Source organism: Ailuropoda melanoleuca, chromosome 17 (genome assembly GCF_002007445.2).
Source record: "Ailuropoda melanoleuca isolate Jingjing chromosome 17, ASM200744v2, whole genome shotgun sequence".
Lineage (NCBI taxonomy): Eukaryota > Metazoa > Chordata > Mammalia > Carnivora > Ursidae > Ailuropoda > Ailuropoda melanoleuca.
The window spans coordinates 40,042,588-40,060,547 of NC_048234.1; the positions used below are offsets into that span (position 1 = coordinate 40,042,588).

At 42.2% G+C, this 17,960-nt stretch overlaps 1 protein-coding gene across 25 annotated transcripts in view; it reads left to right on the top strand.

The window, feature by feature from the left end:
• Positions 1-17,960, top strand: part of AOPEP (aminopeptidase O (putative)) — a 324,976-nt gene that overhangs the window by 102,027 nt on the left and 204,989 nt on the right. The gene's annotated exons all lie outside the window — the stretch shown is intronic.

Below are 17,960 nucleotides of genomic sequence, written 5' to 3' on the forward strand. Positions count from 1 at the left end.
TTTTAAAGATTTTATTTATTCGACAGAGATAGAGACAGCCAGCGAGAGAGGGAACACAAGCAGGGGGAGTGGGAGAGGAAGAAGCAGGCTCATAGCGGAGGAGCCTGACGTGGGGCTCGCCCATAACGCTGGGATCACGCCCTGAGCCGAAGGCAGACGCTTAACTGCTGTGCCACCCAGGCGCCCCTCATTATTTATTTTAGATGTTAGTCCTTTGTCGGACATGTGATGTGCTAATATATTCTCGAGCCTGTAGCTTGTCTTTTCATTCCCTGATATTATTCAAGATACTCTTACAGAATCTCTCGAAGACCTAGTGACTTTAATTTTAATGTAGTCCAATTTGTCAGTCTTTTCTTTATAGATTATGTTTTTGTGTTATGTCTAGGAATTCCTTGCCTAACTCCAGGTCCATGGAGATTTTCTATTATTTTTTTTAAAGTTAATAGTTTTATGCTTTATATTTAGATCTATGATCAATTTGAGAAAAAAATTTTGGTAAAATGTAAGATTTAGATCAAGGTTCATTTTTTGTCTCTGTATGCCCAGTGATGCCCAGTTTTAACATCATTTGTTGAAATACTACCCTTTCTCCATTGAATTGCCTTTGCACCTTTGTCAAAAAAATCAGTGATCATATTTTTGTGGGTCAATTTTTGGACTTTCTCATCTCTTCTGTGTGGTCTGTGTGATTTTCCCTTTTCCAGTAGCATGCTTGTTTTGATTACTGAAGCTTTGTAATCTTAAAATTGGGTAGTATGATTGCTTTCTTCTTTTTAAAAATTGTTTTGGCTAGTCTAATTCTTTCAGCTTTCCATATAAGTTTTAGAATTAACTTATCTATATCTACAAAAAAATATACTGGGATTTAGATCAGATTTGCATTCAGTCTAGAGATTAATTTGGTGAGTTGACATCTTTACTGTGAGTCCTTACTTTGAGTCTTCCAATAATTCATGAACATGGCTTATCTGTCCATTTTTTTAGGTCTTTGATTTCTTTCATCAGTGTGTTGTAGTTTATAGCATACACATCCTGTACTTGTTTTATTAGATCAAAAGCTAAGTATTTCTTTTTTTTTTAGAGTTACTGTAACTGGTATTCTTTTTACATTTTGGTTTTCAGTTTTCATAGCTAGTATATATACATATGATTTATTTTTGTGGGTTGACCTTCTATTTGTGATCTTATTTCTCATTTATTCTAGGAGTCAGAAAAAAAGGACAGTTTTATTTCTTCTTTTGTAATTTGTTTGACTTTTTCTTTTCTTCCCTTATGTGGACATTTAGGACTTCTAATCTGATGTAGAATAGGACTGGTATAAATAAACGTCCTTGCCGTGTTCCCGATCTTAAGAAAATACATTTGGTCTTTCACCATTAAGTATAATGTTATCTGTAGGTTTTTGTAAATGTCTTCCCCAGGTTGAGTATACTCTCTTCTATTCCTGGTTTGCTGAGAAATTTTAACATGAATGGATGTTAAACTTTGTCAGATGCTTTTTCTGTATTAGCCGATATGATAATGTGGGCTTTGTTCTTTAGATTGTCAATATAGTCGATTACATTGATTTTCAAATATTGAACCACCTTTGCATTTCCAGGATAAACCACACTTGATTTTGGTGTGTGATTCTTTTTCCATATTTCTGGATTCAATTTACTAATATTTTTTGAGGATTTTTATATCTGTTTATGAGGTATATTAGTTCCAGTTTTCTTTTCTTGTATTATCTTTGACTGGTTTTGATATCAGGGTTATTCTGGCCTTATCAAACTGAGTTGGATAGTGTTTTTTGTTTGTTTTCTCTTCTGTTTTCTGTAAGAGATTGTGTAGAATTGATGTTATTTATTTTTTATACATTTGGTAGAAACCACCAGTGAAACCATCTGGGCCTGGGGAATTTCCTTTTTGTTGTTGTTGTAATTATCTGATAAATGTTTTATTTTTATTTTTTTTTCTCTGCACCTTTTATTTTTTATGTTTTTAATAGATAAAATATATAACTTTATTTTTTTAATTTGGTGATTCATCACTTACATGTGTAACACCCAGTGCTCATTATAACAAGTGCCTTCCTTATTACCTGTCATCCATTTAGCCCACCCCCCACCCACATCCCTCCGTCAACCCTCAGTTTGTTCTCTATTTTTAATTCTCTTATGGTTTGCCTCCTCTCCCTCTCTTTTCTTCCCCTTCCCATATGTTCATCTGTTGTTTCTTAAATTCCACATATGAGTGAAATCATGTGATATTTGTCTTTTTTTTTAAAGATTTTATTTATTTATTTGACAGAGAGAGAGGCAGTGAGAGAGGGAACACAAGCAGGGGTGTGGGAGAGGGAGAAGCAGGCTTCTCATTGAGCAGGGAGCCCGACGTGGGGCTCAATCCCATAAGGCTGGGATCATGACCTGAGCCAAAAGCAGCTGCTTAACGACTGAGCCACCCAGGCACCCCTGATATTTGTCTTTTACTGACTTATTTTGCTTAGCATAATACTCTCTAGCTCCGTCCACATTGTTGCAAATGGCAAGATTTCATTCTTCTTGATGGCCGAGTAATATTCCTCTGTGTGTGTGTGTGTGTGTGTGTGTGTGTGTGTGTGTGTGTGTGTGTGTATACCACATCTTCTTTATCCATTCACTACTCAGTGGACATTTGGGCTCTTTCCATAGTTTGGCTGTTGTTGATAATGGTGCTATAAACATCAGGGTGTGTACCCCTTCAAATCTGTATTTTTGTATCCTTGAGTAAATACCTAGTAGTGCAATCACTGGGTCATAGAATAGCTCTATTTTTAATTTTTTGAGGACCCTCCATACTGTTTTCCAGAGTGACCGCACCAATTTGCATTTCTCTGGGACTTTAAATGACACAATGTTAACTTTTTTAGTGTTGTGAACATGGGAACCTGAAGCTTTAAGTATTTTTCAAAACATTTTTTTCTCTCTCTATTGTTCAGCCTAGATTTTATCACTGTATCTTCAAGTTTATTGAGTCTTTGTCACTTTTAATCCGCTATTGAGCCTATCGGATGAGAGTGGTTTTTCGTTTTTTTGTTTTTTTTCTTGGTTCTTATATTTTTCAGTTTTAAAATTTTCATTTGGTTTTGCTTTGTATCTTCTGCTTCTTTGCTGAAACTTTCTACTATTTTATTTATTTCAGGAGTGTTCACCCTTACTTCCTTGAGCATTTTTATAACTACTTTAAAGTCTTTCACGGATAATTTCAACATCTGTGTCATCTCTGCATTGTCATCCATTGGCAGTCTTTTTCCATGTAACTGACATTTTCTTGATTCTTCCTGTGCCAACTAATTTTGGATTATATTCAGGACATTTTAAATTTTATGTGATTTGTATCTTGTTTAAATCTATGAATCGTTGTTGATTTTTTTTTTTTTAAGCGGGTAATCAGTGCAGTTGGGTTTAGGCTAGAAATTCTGTAGACTATGGTTTCAGGGTCTGCTTTGTTTTGTTTCGGAGTCTTTGTACTGCTTTTTGGATTTGTCCCTCCTGTGTACCACCTTATGGGAAGCCTAGTAGTGGTCTTTCCCTTAGTGCAGTTCTCAAACTCTCCATTACGAGCCTTATGATCAGATCCCCACATGAATGGCTTAGGAGTAAGCTCAGGGGTTGATAAACAGTGTTATTGGGTCCTGAGCCCCTTCCTCTCTGCAGTCTCCCTGCTATCATCTGGTTCCCTGGGCCTCCTTTTTTTTTTTTTTTTTTTTGGTCCTCTGGCCAGAAAGCTGGGACTTTAGTTGCCGCCTTCTGCCATACACTGCCCATATCTATGCCCTTGTCCAGGGCCAAGCAGCATGAGTACTGACGGAGAAAAAAAAAAAGCATGTATTGCATTCCCCCTCCCCACTCCCAGCCTCTTGGGACCACAGCTTCAAATGTAAAGGAAGTTTCCCTCCCTCAGTTTTAGGTGCTTTCCATCCCACTGCCTCCACTGCCTGTCACCACAGCCGCTCAGGATTGCCTGGGGCTGAAGTTTGAGCAAACAGAAAAGAAAAGAAGAGGAAGTGGGGGATTTCTCTCCCTCCCTCCTTCTCTCCCTCCCTCTCCTCCCCTCCCCCCTTTCTCAGAGCTTCAGGTATTCTCCCTCTGCATCCCATTCCCCCTTTCAATTAGAGGATTTCTTCTGGAGTTCTCTTTCCTTGCCTTAGTGCCTATCGTTGTTTTGAGTCCAGTCTGGGGCATATTGCAGGGAAAATGGGGGTTTCACTGATTCCATAGTATTTTGAGTTCTAGTCTTTATCTCCTAGTTTTTTGCCACTATTTATTTTTCAGAGTTTTCAAATACTTCTTCCATGTATATGCCAATATTTCAAGTTTGCCTTCATTGGCAGAGAGAGAGGGTGAAGTGGGTTTATTCTGTCTTACTCACAGACAGAACTCCCCTGGACCTATATACTTTTAATTGATATTTGGGGTCCCTGCATGGACCAAGAGTTTTCCTCAAAGGACTTTATGGTATTCTTAATTTTTGCTTGTAGTCTGCATTATAATGACACTAATAAGAGCTTGCTGAAATATTTTGCAGTGTTAGTTTAAAAGATTGAAAAGTCATTAATTCATTTTTATTCACCAAAACTGAAAAACATTTTCATATTATAACTGGAATACTTATCTTATATGGAAATAATACTAAGAAAAAATAAACAGAAGTAGTAAGAAAATGTTAAAGTCTTCAGAAATTTCCATGCTTGGGGCACCTGGGTGGCACAGCGGTTGGGTGTCTGCCTTCGGCTCAGGGCGTGATCCCGGGGTTATGGGATCGAGCCCCCCGTCAGGCTCCTCCGCTGTGAGCCTGCTTCTTCCTCTCCCACTCCCCCTGCTTGTGTTCCCTCTCTTGCTGGCTGTCTCTGTCGAATAGATGAATAAAATCTTTAAAAAAAAAAAAGAAAAGAAATTTCCATGCTTGCCTCCCCAAAACTTATTCATGTGCGAGTAAGCTTACTGTATTGTTTGAAGGCTGTGGGGAGCCAAGTCCTGTGGTTTTTCTCTTTCTGTGGCAGGTGAGGTCAGCTGTGTCACCTCCGATTTACTGTGGTCTTCGTGTGGTGCAACAAGTCTAGGGCCAGTGCCCTTGACCCTGTGATACCAGGTCTCCAGAGAGGCCGGAAGCAGGGCTCTCGTGCCTGCCTTCCCCTCAGGCTGGCTCTGGACGCTCCTGAGAACCACCTGAGTGTAATGGAAGCTCCACTGCCACATCCGGCCAAAGCAGACTGCATGGATGCAGCCGGCTCTTTACTAGTTGTCACCCCCTTCCCTCCCCACCTCCCCTCTTCTCTCTGGGTTAGTGGCTCTGCCCGCAAAGCTCCACAGGAGTCTGTGCTCTTGCTGACTTCCCCTTCACTCCCTCCGTCACCAGGCACTGCTGTTTTTCCTCCAGAGTGTCTCTGAGCCCTCTCTTCTCTCTTCTGAGGGTGCTTCCTGATTAGAGTCCCTGTAATCTCAGTGGGCTTTTGAGGAAGCTGCCTCCTGGGTGCCTGTACCTCTGGCCCTGCTCCCCTCAAATTTGTTTTCTGCATTACTGTCAGAACCATTCTCCTAAAATGCAGACTGATCATCCAGCTGCCTGAAAAGTGGAGAGAATTGGCTGCTTATCCCCTTAGCCCAGCATGCACGGCCCTTTCCGGCCTGCCTCTGCCTGGGTCTCAACACGGAACCCCACAGCAACACGGATTTCTTCTCAGTCCAGATTCTTCTACCATTCGAGGTGTTCTGGTGCCTCTGCACCTTTTCACATCTTGTTCCTTTTGCCAACCTTGTCCTCCCTGTTCCCCACCCCCCCACCATCATTGCCACTCCTCTGCTGCCTGGCCAGCTTGTACTCATCTCTGAAAACCCACTTCAGCAGTGTCATCCTCGGTGGTCCATCTTTGATCCCCCAGTGTGAGTTCATCCCAGCCTCCTCTTTTCCCGTGGTACATTCCATAGGTTTCTATCTTGTACTTTCCATTCTCTCTTGTGATGGTCTGTGTGCATGTTTCCTTCTCTTAGCCTCAGTTCTCAAGGAGCTCACAGTCTGCTGTGTCTCATTCATACTTATGTCCCCAGTGCCTGACACAGTGTGTGGCATCTAGAAGAGGTTCAACCATGAGTGGCTAGTTTGTTATTATTACCATTCTTGCTCCTTCAGCCTCCTGGGTAAGTTGAGTACCAGACATAGAATGCCTGTGAGCCTTTGAAACCATGTTTTTTAATGGAAATTACAGGTAAAATTCATTCAAGTTAACCAGGACTCTCATTTTGTCTTGTCTAGTATTACTGTAATGACTCTGGCTTTTGAATACTCTATTACTTTTCAGAGCAGAAAAGACTATATTTACACAAGCCAAACTGTAGATTTTGCCCTTGGCTTTTTGTTTCCCTCTAATATACCTTCCCATCTTTTTTTATATACATCTCGGTGTTATTTTTTTCAATTATTGCTGTCTCAGTGTTGGTAAGATGTATGCTATGGAAAAGAATGTTTGATAAATCTAGGTGTAGTTATTGCTTTATCTAATTGTAGCTGGGCTCTTTATTTTTCCTCCACGGAGTTGCTCAGTCATACCTGGCATATTCTTTAAATCCATAAGCACACCATCAATAGCCACTCTGTGCCAGAAGCCCTTAACATGGGGGATGCAGGTTCATCCAGAAGATGTGTCCTGGAAGAGTCATGGTCTCAGACAGCAGATGAGCCTGCTCTGAGGGCTGCCCAGGCAGTGGAACAGGCCAGGTGGGGGCTGCCTACGGGAGTAGAGTTCATGTGAAGCCTGTTAGGCCGGGCCTTAAGTTACCTGAACCAGTCCATGAATACCATGTAGAAATAAAAAAATGTCCTTTTTAGGGGCACCTGGGTGATGGAGTTGGTTAAGTATCTGACTCTTGGTTTCAGCTTACATCAGGATCTCAGGGTCGTGAGATCAAGCCCTGCTTTGAGCCCCACGTTGGGCTCCACACTCAGCTGGGCATCTGCTTGAGACTCTCTCTGTCCCTCTCCCTCTGCCCCTACCCCCTGCTCTCTCTCTGAAATAAATAAATGAACTTAAAAAAAAAAAGTGTCCATTTCAGGAACAAGTGAAGAAGCCCAAGAATTTAATCATTCATTCAGTCTGTCAATTAACAAATATTTCTTGAACTCTTACTGTGAACCAAGTACTATTCTAGATATTCAAAACAGACAAAGTCCATTCCATTATACAGCTTAAGTTCTGTTGGGGAGGTAAATAATAAATGAGTGTATACCTGGCGAGATAACGAAAGTGCTATGTAGAATCAAGGGGGGTCAGGGAACTGAGAGTATAGAAGCTTGCCATTGTGCAAATAGTGATGGTTTGACTTCTTGCTTTACTATTCGGATACTTTCATTTCTTTTTCTTCCCTAATTGCTCTAGCTAAGACTTCAATACTATGTTGAGTGTGGTGCTCTGAGTGGGCGTCCTTATTTTTGTCTTGTTTCTGGTCTTCAAAGAAGAGCTTTTAGCTTTTCACCATTGAGTATGATGTTAGCTTTTCACCATTGAGTATGATGGCCATTTTATATGGCCAGTTCAGGTGGGACTTTATAATAATGTGATATTTGAGCACAGACCTGAATGAATCAGGGGAGGGGCCAGATGAGGCAGAGCTGCTCAAGTAGTAATATATTTAACAAGTTGGAAGAACTGCAAGAAGGCCAGGCTGCTTATGTTGAATGAGCAAGAGGAATCATGGTAGGAAGTGTACATGGAGAAGTTGCTGAGGACCCAGTTGTGTAAGGCCTTCTAGATTTTTTATTTTGAAAGGTATGGGGAGCCACCTGAAGGTTTTGTGTAGTTAGTAACATGATTTGATTTATATCTTGAAGTGGTCATTCTGGAAGGATGCCTGATATTTTGGTTTGGGGGTTAGGGACAGGTAAGAGCAGAAGCAGGCATTCAAATTAGAAAGCAAATGGAGAAATCCATGTGAGAAAAAGTGGTAGCTTGGATTGGTAGTAGTGGAGTAGTAGTAGTGAATGAGGTAAGAAGTGTTCACATTTGGGATATTTTGAAAATAGAGCTGACAAGATTTTGGAGTGGACTGTGAGTAAGACGCGAAAGAGAGGAGCCAGGAACCACTTCAAGATTTGAGGCCTGAACAAAATGTTGGTGCCATTTTATTGAGATGGAAACAGTAGAGAAAGATAAGATTATAGGAGAAAAATCAAGGTAGGTTTTTAATTAGTTGATTTTGAAACATCTAATGGAACTGTAGTTGCAATTCAAAGGGAAACCCATGGCTGGAGATATAAATTTGGAGAGTCTTTAGGATACAGATGGTATGGGATTGAAAGAGCACATTGTGGAAGGAGATGGAAAGAGAGGATAACAGGTGTAAGCACTGAGGCATGGTGGGCAAGAGTGTGAGCCACTGAGAAGTAGGTTATATGAGGATTGATAATGGACTGTGGGATTTGGTCCAGTGGAGGTCACTGGTGACCTTGGAAAGAGCAGTGGTGGTGGAATGGTTGAGAAGGAAGCCTACTTGGAGTGGGGATAGGAAGTTGAGACATCAAGTACAGGAAACTCTTTGAAGGAGTTCTGTTGTAAAGGAAAGGAGGGGAATAGGGAAGTTGCTGGACAAGCTGTGAAGTCAAGTGAGCATTTTTTAAGGACAGACTGTATCAGAGCACATGTGTATGCTGATGAGAATGATCTGAGTAAAGAGGCAGAGGTGATGAGAAAGGACAGGTGATGGTGGCGCATGTGTTGTCGTGGCGAGAGGGATGGGTGTCTAGAGTAAGCGCAGAGTGGGTCTTTGATGGGAGCAGCAAAGGTTCACCCCCCTGTCAGAGCAGGGGAGGCACACATGGAGGTGTGTGCAGGTAGGGTGGTAGATTTGGGGGTGGGAGTTCCGTATTAATTGCTCTCTTTCCCGAACTGGACTAGGTGGAGAAAGCCTGGGGGCAGGAGCTTGGAACAGGTGACATCTCTCTTTGGTTCTTTAGGCTGGTGGTTTCTTGTTAACACCTACTTTTTTGAAATTGAATAGATTCTTATAGAAGATTGAAGAAAATGAAATTCATTCAAGAAGTAATGAAGCAGAACTGTGTTATTAGGTGCCAGGCGAGTAGCTGATTTCCTTAATAGGTTGAATCATTAATGGGGTGGGAGATGGGGCCCTTCTGTGTGGTAAAAGAGGAAACAGATATGAGTGGGAGAAAATTTGAGTTATGTTGAAACCGAAACAATCTCATTAGTTACTCTTAATATCCTTAGACATTCTGTAGGGACAGTTGATATCTTTCAGCAGATGAAGAATGAGAGCACGGGGCATTTTAGTAACTGCTCATAGCACCCCGCAAATCAATGGTAGATCCAGGATTTAAATGGTTTCCTTGAATTTCTAGTTCTTCATTTGGTCTCTGGACTGAAGCAAAGTGCTAAATCTTGACTGTAAACCACCTGCAGGATTGGGGACATATCTTTTGTCTTTAATGTTCAGGCCCTCGCTGCTTCTTGTATTTTCTACAATTAAAGTGGGAATTATTTGGCTACTGGCTCCAGGGGAAATGTAATACTGCAATTAGTTGTTTAGTTCCCAATTGAAGGCCCTCTGTGGAAGAGAGCATCTCATCAGCACACATTTGGTTAATGAGGGTTAATGAGTAAAACATGGAGCCTGACTCCGTGATGGCTGTAACTGCTGTGCTTCCTCCTTTCTGCAATGCATTTCCAAGTTCATGACTGGGGACACACACACACACACACACACACACACACGTTATTATAGTAAAAACGAACATCCAATGTAAGATGCATCCTGATTTCAGCAGGGGTAGGAGTAGGGAAGATAGGCAGAGGAGGAAACGTGTGTTAGAACTAGAAATGAGGTAGGTCAAATTTTTATTGGACATTGTATTGTGGAAACATTCACACATTGAAGACAAATCTGTATTTTATTTGAAATGAGCTTTAAGAGTGTTTCACTGGTAAGCCTGACTCCATAGACTGGTTTTAGGATTAAAGGAGACAACGCATGTAAGGCATTGATAGCAATCTCCAGCACATAGTAAAGGCTCAGTAAATATTCATTTCAAATAATAATAATTGTTATTGTATTTCTCTGAGTATATTTTCCAGGGAACAATAGATTTTTTGAAGTATTCCTAATGGTAAAGTGTTACCTTTTAGTCAGTACCATCATTTTGCTAGCAATAAGAAGAAATGGACCTTTTAATTAAGTTATTAATATGCAAAAACTCCACAAATGAACTTATTGAACGCCTAATTGAGCATGGCACTGTGCTCAGTGCTAATCAGAGAGAACCCTTCTCCCCCACAGGTCTGGTCCCTGCCCATTAGCTGTTTATAACCTATGACAGATGCCATGGAGGTAAAGATGATCACTAACGTTGATTAAGCCTTACTGTGTGCCAGAGTCTATTCTAAGCACTATGCGTTTATTCCTCCCAGGAGCCCTTCTTAGTTAGGAACTCTGGTCATTCCTTTTTCTGAGGGAAGAAAATTGAAGCCTGCACACCCAGTTAGTTGATGGTACCATGGGATTTGAGCGCACTGCCTGGCTCCCTTAACCCTATGCCCTACAGCCTGTTTCTTTTTTTTTTTAAAGATTTTATTTATTTATGTGGCACAGAGACAGCCAGCGAGAGAGGGAACACAGCAGGGGAGTGGGAGAGGAAGAAGCAGGCTCCCAGCGGAGGAGCCCGATTTGGGACTCGATTCCTGAACGCCGGCATCACGCCCTGAGCCAAAGCAGACGCTTAACGACTGCGCTACCCAGGCGCCCCTATAGCCTGTTTCTAATGTGAAGTAAACTGAAGCAGAACCCATTGATTGCCTGCCTAAAATACAGTCCCACTCTCTTGCTTGCTGGAAGAGCCTTGATTTTGTTTGGTTGTTTACCCTTCCCTGTGTTTCTCAGAGAAGGTGAATCCTGTCCACATTTCCCTTAGTAAATCCTGGTTCACTGGAGCCAGTCATGGTGTCCATTTCCCCTTGCCAAGAATCTGGTTAGGCAAGGGCATTTGACAAGATTTTGGCCAAGGAAATATGAGGGGTAGCTTTTTGCAGACTTTTGAGAAAGAGAAATGGGTTTCTTCACTGAGAGAAATAGGCACATAAGGAAGAACACTTCTCTTTTTCTCTTGATCTTCCCTGATCACATCTGGATATGATGCCTAGCAGTGTGGCAGCCATCTTGACACGAACCTAAAAAGGAAGCCAATACTCAGGATAAGGCACTGCAGAAACAGTGGCAGAGAAGCAGAATAGGACCTGACATTCTATGCCTGGCGGCACTTAGCTCCTGCATGTCTTGTTATATGAAAGGATACGACTCCTCATTATTTACGCTAGCTTGAGCTGGGCTTTCTGCTACTGATATCTAATGGTGCCCTCATTTGGAGCACCCCCACGGGGGCGCCGTGGCATGCTGGTGTTCTACAGAGGTATCACAGGTATGCTGAGATACAGATGCCCTCTGCCTTCAGGTGGCTGGGAGGGACCAGGGACAGCTAGAGTCCTAGGCCTGTTACCTTTAGCCACAGGCAGGCTTGATGTTTAATCCGGAGAATTTACAGATATTTTCTGTAAACGATGTTAAGAGGGTTGGGAAGTTGAAAAGATGCTCCACGTCATATGTCACCAGGGAAATGCACATTAAAACAAAGATGTGGTACCACTGTGTACCACTATTAGGATGGCCAGAATCCAGAATGCTAACACCAGATGCTGGTGAGAATGCAAAAGGGTGCAGCCGTTTTGGAAGACAGTTTGGCAGTTTTCTTCCAAAACTAAATACACTCTTACCATATGATCCAGCAATCATGCTCCTTGGTATTTATCCAAAGTTGAAAACTTATGTCCACACAAAAACCCGCACACTGACGTTTATAAAGCCTTTATTCATAATTGTCAAAAGTTGGAAGCAACCAAGATGTCCTTCAGTGGGTGAATGGATAAATAAACTGTGGTCTGTCCAGACAGTGGAATGTCATTTGTCACCAAAAAGAAATGAGCTATCAAGCCCTGAAAAGACACGGAGAAACCTTAAATGCGTATTACCGAGTGAAAGAAGCCAATCTACATATTGTATGATTCCAACTCCATGATAGTCCAAAAAGAACTATGAAGACAGTAGAAAGATCTGTGGTTACCAGGGATTGAGGGTAGGGAGGGATGAACAGGAAAAGCACAGAGGATTTTTTAGGGTAGTGAAACTGCCCCGTATGGTACTACAGTGGTGGACACATATCATTTTACATTTGTCTAGACCCACAGAGTATAACACCGAGAATGATCCCTAATATAAACTGTAGACTCTGGGTTATAGTAATGTATCAGTGTCATCAGAATAATGCGATTTTCACAGTCATCGCTTACAACAACTGTCCCACTCTGGTGGGGGATGCTGATAGTGGGGGAGGCTGTGCATGTGTAGGGGCAAGAGATATAGGGAAATTTCTGTGCCTTCTGTTTAATTTTGCGGTGGCCCTAACACTGCTCTAAAAAAGAAAGTCTATTTTAGAAAGTCGAAATACACGAAAAGCCTTATGAGTAAGATGAAAATGTACCCGTGGCTGTGACAATTAGCTATGTCGGCTGGAAAAACAGGTGGGGAAACACTGTCCTAAGTGATCAAAAATATAAAATAGAAACATTATGTGTCAGTGTGTGTCAATAATAAAAATATTTTAAAAGGGAAGTGTATGTTTCTAAGAAAACATCCTTTTTCCCGTTACTCTTTCAGTCTGATGGCCCTCACGACCCTGTTCAAGTATAATTTCCTCTGAGAAGCCTTCCCCAACTTCACAGGTTGTTAATTGCTCCCTCCTCTGTGTCCTATAGAAGATTTTTCATATTTCCATTACAGTACTTACATCGCTGTGATTTAAAGTTTGGTTTTTCAAGTCTGTCTCTGCCAGTGAACTATAAGCTCTTGAGTGAAAAAAGTTCCCTATTGAGAATGGCCGTCAGGAAGCCAGAACCGAGCTCAATAGTGGTAGCTAAATGAAGCTGGGTGTGGTGGTCATAGAAAGATAGGTCCCAGAGTATTGATTCTCAATCTTGGCTTCCTTTTAGCAACATTCCCGCCTGGTTCCCATCTCCAGAGGTGATGATTTATTGGGTGTGGGTTGCCTCCCGGACCCTGGTACTTTAAAGGCCCCCATGATTCCAAAGTGCAGTCAGGTTGAGAACCACTGTCCCAGACGGAGAGAAGAACAGCGTCAGAGGGAAGGTTGATGGAGACTATTTTGAGAGCTGTGATGGCAGTAGGTGTAAAGGGCATCAGCATGAATAGACCCACTAGATCAGAGAATCCAGCAGGGAGCCTGTCACAGTAGTCCTGATGTTCTGTGGTGATCCCAGCAGGTGGGTGAGAGTGGTATGCATAATAATGGCGGAGCTACTGTGGGAGATGCCTTCTAGCAATGCCACCTATGGCAGTGATTCTCGTCCTGCCTACTGTTAGAATCATTAGGGAACCTTTGCAAAAACGTAAGTACTCGGACCCCATCCCAGAGAGTTTGGTTAAACTGATGTGGAATGGAGTCTAGGCAGCCGTACTTTTTAATTTTTTCAAAGCCCTCCAGGTGATTCTAATGAGTTGCCAAGATTGAGAACTACCTACCGCCTTATAAGAATAGCAGTACAATTTGATCCTACTTCGGTATGAGAAATTGAGCAGAGGTTATCCCAGCCTTTCTGACTTGAGATGTCGGAGGTAAGTTTGCATAGACCGGGGATGGTGAGAGGCCTGGCTGAAAGTTGGACATAGGGTCAGGGATGAGACGAAAAGATAAGAAGATAACTTTCTCATGAGGTTCAGCTTGAGTGGACAGTGGGGTCCGAAATAAATGACAGTTTTCGGCTGAGTGTTTCATGGACCTAAGTCAAGCTGGAAGGCTGGGAGCAGTTTCTCAGTGTGGCTCATATGGGTCTCCCCTCCCCCATTCCATTCTGTCAGGTGGTCTGCAGGTGCTTTGGCAGTTTTGGGGGCTAAATCAATGAAGTCTTTTTCTTCATACACATTTTACTTATTAGAAATAATATTATTTTCACAGGAATCCTGTTCTTAATAATCTTTATCCTCTTAAAGATAGTGTATGTGCTGGAAAGACTGTCAGTCACTTCGTCTTGGATAATACTTGGTCAGCTGAATGAAGTTCATCTCAGCTGACATGTTTTTACATCATCTGCCATGATTGTTCACATAAATTTTCATGTATCGTAGCTATATGCCAGTTGGAAAACATGGCTCAGTGGTGAAGGGAAAAAGTAGAATGGAATGAATCAGGTAGATATTAGCGCTCCGAGTAATGTTAGACCTATCATCAGTGAGCAGGACACCAGTGAGAAGAAGAGAGTATGTGTCTGTAGCCGATGGGACAAATGGTTCCTTGAGTAGTATGATTTAACCTAAGTAGCCAGATGAGGAAGGAAGAATGGTGATGAATATCTAATATTAGATTTTATTGAACCGGCAATCCACTCAACCCCACCTCACTTGGTATAGTGGCATTGAAGTCATTGAAGCTTTTCTGTCACTTTTAAACACAACAGAGGTAAACCTATTATGTTTCTCCAGAACAAATAGAAAATTGTGCTTTTCAAAATGAGATTGGTGAGTTCTACAGTGAAATCAGAGAACAAGTCAAAATGAGAGTATTCAGTGCTATGCTCCACGTGGAGATAACCAGGCACAAGTCACACTGCTGTTGAAGGGTTCACAAGAGTCTCCAAAGTTAGTGACAAGCATAATGCTCGGAGAAAACCGGGTAGGGGCTTTGGCAGAATTCTCTCATGAATTGGAAACCGCGTTATATCCATGGTACAAGTACGGAAAAGCAGTTACTATTGGGTGTATGTGCTGGCAGATCTTTTACTTCACATTTGGGCAAAACCAGTGGTGTGCAGACGAGGAATCAGCTCCTGGCATATATGCAATACTTGTACGAAAAGGGACTGCTAGACGAGTTTTTGTTCACGAAAACCCATGTCATCAGAAAAGCCTTGGTTTGGTTTGGTTCAGTTAATGATTATGTTGTGAGCCATGAAGGAGATTGCAAAAGGTAAGGTGGGACCAGTAGTGACAGATAAGGAGAAAGAACATCCCTACGCGAATAAAAGAAGTGACATTAGAATGTGAGTAATAACATTATTTTATTCTCAGAGAACGGTTTGTGGTCTGTCATGTGCCTCTTGATCCTGACTACAGCTGAAAGAGTAAAAAGTGGGGCAATTTCTCATAAATGAAGAAAATGGGCAACACATAGCATAGTGGAGGCAAAGATTTTGGAACGTGGTATGAGTTATATACATATCTGCATGACACTGACTAGTGTCTGTAAAGGCCATTTCTGTTGTTTAGTGGCTTTCTCAGATGATATGCTATTTTGGGACTGGACATTAAGATATTTATTGTTAAGTACAAGAAATCCTGTCATTTTGTGCTTGTGTGAGGACAGAGCCTGTCTTGTTTCCTGCTGTATCCCTAGTGCCCAGCAGTGTCCACAGTTGCTCAATAAATATATGTTGAATGCATAGATCTTCATTCCTTAGAGAAAGAACTAATGGTGTATTATAAGTTATGCTTTGTTTTTTTAAAAGATTTATTTATTTATTTTAGAGAGAGAGAGCGTGCTCACGAGCGGGGGTGGGGGGCAGAGGGAGAGGGAGAATGAGAATCTTAAGCAGACTCTGTGCTAAGCATGGAGCCTGACGTGGGGCTCGATCCCACAACTCTGAGATCATGACCTGAGTTGAAACCAGAAGTCGGGCGCTTAACCGACTGAACCACCCACAGGCCCCATAAGTTGTGTTTTAAAACCATATCCGAATGCTGCTACATGCTTGCCAAATGCAGCCAAAAAATAGATTTGGCATCTATTGGTTGCTCTCTTCCCTGATGGAACATTCAGCCCAGTCTTCCAGCTCTTGTGTCTAATGTGCTCTTGAATGTATGTTTACCAAGCCCGATTTATGTTTCCTTGGTGAGAAATCACCCCATAAGTTTTAGGACTGTGCTGAGCCTGAACATCCGAATGTCTCTAACGGAGCTACTGAACCCTTGCAGCCCATTCTGACCATCTCTGCATGTCAAGTTTCTAGTTGAGCAGAAATGAAGAGTAAGAAATTACCTAGAAGACAGCTCAAACTATTTGTCTTTATATGTATGACAAATTAGTTTGTTGTTACAGATAAAATGTCTGATATACATTAGCTAAATACTATACACCATATCATCCCTCTCACTGATACAAACTTATTTAAAATAATAATTTTATAATATGTTTTAGTTTATCCTTTAAAAATTGTAAGGAATCTTATTTTTAATGTGCCTAGAACTGTTAGTTGACGTGTGGGTCAAATGCCCATTATGTTTAATAACTAATGGCTTAGAGATAGACAAAAAGTATTTGCAAATTATCCTTATAAAAACTACATTATACAGGAGCGCATGGGTGGCACAGCGGTTAAGCGGCTGCCTTCGGCTCAGGGCGTGATCCCGGCGTTATGGGATCGAGCCCCACATCAGGCTCTTCTGCTATGAGCCTGCTTCTTCCTCTCCCACTCCCCCTGCTTGTGTTCCCTCTCTTGCTAGCTGTCTCTATCTCTGCCGAATAAATAAATAAAATATTTTTTTAAAAGAAACTACATTATACAAATTCACAGGCATCCTCTTCTTGGACTGTGGGGTGAGACTCAAAGAATATATGACAAAAGGGAGGCACACTCCTGTCATCAGATGTTCACAAGTCACCACTGAGGAAGCATTAGAGTATAAAGCTGGCAAAGGGACATGTACATGGGGTTCATACCTTAGGCTTACTCACATCCTGAGTTCTCTCCACCAAAGGCCAAGAAGCAAGCTCTTGCAGGGAAAGCTGACGCTCTGGGCATCAGCGCTGGGGTGGGGGCACAGCAGCAGAGAGGTCAGTGCCCCTAAGAACTGTGGCTGGGCACACACCACATCTAAAGCATTTGACTCAGGCCACGTGCTCACAGACGAGCACGCACAAGCACACCCACCCAGCACCTGCTCTCAGCAAAGGTACAGCGTCAACACGGGCTGCTGTCTTCAGGGTGGCTGATAATGATTGAGGTGTAAAAACCAGATAGTCTCAGTGAAAACAAATTATTTGGCCAAATGGCTATTTACCACCAAGGACATCAAGGGGAGGCCAGGATAAAGGTAGAGGCAGGAAGATGAGGGGGTGCTGCATGTGTTTGAATGTCATATCGAAAAGAACTGATAAAAGAAAAACAATCAGCTTGGAATAGCTCATCATGGAATAGGTCTACAGTGCTTAAAAATTAATTTGGCTCTAAGAAATACAAGGTAACTTGTTATTATTTAAGCTAGCAGGCGCACCTGTCACATCTGAAATCAGTGTGGAGAGGCAGAGCACACAGCGCCGGAGGGGGCTCTAACGGACCTGAGTTTGAGTCCCAGCCTGGCCACTTGATGGCTGACTGTCCTTGGGAAAGTGACCTCACCCCTGCTGGCCTCAGTGTCTCCTGTATAAAATGGGGCAGTTGAGCTAAATGATCTCCAAAGTTCTTTTCTACTTTCAAAATATGACAAGACGGGGCGCCTGGGTGGCACGGCGGTTGAGCGTCTGCCTTCGGCTCAGGGCGTGATCCCGGCGTTATGGGATCGAGCCCCACATCGGGCTCTTCCGCTATGAGCCTGCTTCTTCCTCTCCCACTCCCCCTGCTTGTGTTCCCTCTCTCGCTGGCTGTCTCTATCTCTGTCGCATAAATAAAAATAAAATCTTTAAAAAAAAAATATGACAAGTGAAGTGTTTTTTAAATATATCTGACTGCTTCCCAAATATGCTCTGGGCTCTGTGAGAAGCATCTTTGCTCAGGAGATTTTCTTACATTGAAACGTCCTCACCTTCCTGCCTTGCCCTCTGTCAAGACTCAGCAAACTTGAATCACTGCACCTAATTGCCTCAACCGTATTTTC